At 34.0% G+C, this 1,886-nt stretch overlaps 1 long non-coding RNA gene across 2 annotated transcripts; it reads left to right on the forward strand.

The window, feature by feature from the left end:
* The first annotated feature begins 1,022 nt into the window (after positions 1-1,022).
* LOC109590154 (uncharacterized) lies at positions 1,023-1,568 on the forward strand. Of its 2 annotated transcripts, none has more exons than XR_002189178.1 (3): positions 1,023-1,223; positions 1,283-1,359; positions 1,401-1,568. It is a non-coding gene; the product is annotated as an uncharacterized LOC109590154 (long non-coding RNA). The 2 variants fall into 2 exon arrangements; XR_002189177.1 differs by having other exon boundaries at positions 1,413-1,568.
* The last annotated feature ends 318 nt before the right edge of the window (positions 1,569-1,886 follow it).

A 1,886-nucleotide genomic window follows, 5' to 3' on the forward strand; every position in this document is an offset into this window, starting at 1 on the left:
ATTTTTCCATTTTTAATGTTTTTATTTATTGTTTTAGGGTTTAGGGTGTCATTTTTTAAAGCATCCCCAATCATTTTAGTACTCCTGTAGTCATGTTAGGAGTTTTTAGAGCGTCCCTAGGTTATAAAATGCGCAAATTATACGGCTGTAACAATAGCCACACAAGGTGAGATTAAGGAGCCATAAATATAGGCACTACATACTGTAAATGGTGCCTACATCAGAGTCTAGGCAACATAAAATAACTCGTAAATGAACACTGATACAATGTAGTCCCGTGAACTTAATCCTAGAGATACTAAACTAACACTACAGGGTAGGATATGACGTATTAGTGCTTTGACTAACCTGATACTACGTGAAATCTTGAAGGTATGTCGTTAATATAGTCGGAAGAAGAAAACGTTTGAACTGTGTTGGAGCCAGTTGTAAAATAAATGCGCTTTAATCGTCTAGAGACCCGTCTCATCTCTTTAGTAGAGCAAAAGTGGACACAGAATCATCAATAGTAAAAAATGAGCAGCTATGGCAACAGTTACAAGCTGGAAGGTCGAGAAAACAGGAAGTACCAAAGGGGTCCTCACTCCTGCTAAAACCAGGAGCCGGAGAATGCGGAGATGCCAAATACGGGACACTGGGAGTCTCGGAGCCGGAGATGACCCTGAGATGATTGCTGAAAACCGGAGCCGGACGGACGGACTGATGCGGACCCGACTAGTCTAGACCCGACAGGACCATAAATATCCATGTAAAGGACAATCATTCATGGATAGTCTGTCTTTAAAACACTTCTATACTTGGACAATAGTGAATAAATTTATGTACGTATTAACTATGCTAGGACCAATAGAAGAGGTCATGTTAGCCAAAATTTTACTTTATCAATGCAAAATTGCTACTACAGGCTGCATGTGAAGCACAACAATACTGAACCATCACTTGAATTCTATTTGTTATTCTTAATAGAAGTTCAGTGACACCATTTTAATGATTTTTCTATATTATTTGGTGCTAGTCTATATCTTCAATCAATATATTCAAAGAGGAATTACCATTTACAGTGAATATAAGCAGGAATACAATGTAGACTATATAGGATGAGTATTAGTAAATAAAAACTGCAATTTTTTAGAGTAATAATTATGTTTTGTGTGTTACCAACAGCGATCTTTAGTAAATTGGTTGCAAATCAACCTGATGAGACTGTTGACTGATACTTTTATGTAAGTTATTTCATCACAGCTGTACGTATAATATCTATGTTTTAACACTATAAAATTAGGATTATATATGATGTAAGTGAAGTTGAATCTATTGTATATAATGCCTTGTCATGTCAGAAGCCACTAGATTTTAATTGTAAGTTCTTTTTAAAATTTATATGTCTACAATATTAATAGCGGATTTTATAGGTTATTAAGCGTCATAAATCAATTTTTAAATTTTGATTCTATTGAAAAATATTTTACTGTGACAAAACAAGCAAGTGCTGGTATGAATCAAAATTTTATTTGAATTAATGTTTTGTTGTTCAAATTGAATAGTGTGCTGTCAATGTATTTGAAAAAGAGGTAGGGGTGCACACACAGAAGTTTAACTTTTCAGACTTTGCAAGCATACTATGAAGTGGTATGTACAAACTTACAAATTTTAGTTTATTATTGCAACAGTTTGTACCCAAACAACTTGGACAGTTCCATTGACTGTGGTGCTTATCTGTGCAAATTATGCATATCTAATATGTTATTGTTAAAATTAATTGATTTTTAGTTTGCCTATACATCATACTGTGTTGTGATGGAGTGTTCTGATGTGTTGTCCAAGTATAAATTCTATTGTAATGGTTATGCTCTGTCATAACATTGTTTATTAGATACCTTCAAAAT

The sequence above is a fragment of the Amphimedon queenslandica genome, unplaced genomic scaffold (assembly GCF_000090795.2).
Source record: "Amphimedon queenslandica unplaced genomic scaffold, v1.1 AMPQUscaffold_10429, whole genome shotgun sequence".
Classification (NCBI taxonomy): Eukaryota; Metazoa; Porifera; class Demospongiae; order Haplosclerida; family Niphatidae; genus Amphimedon; species Amphimedon queenslandica.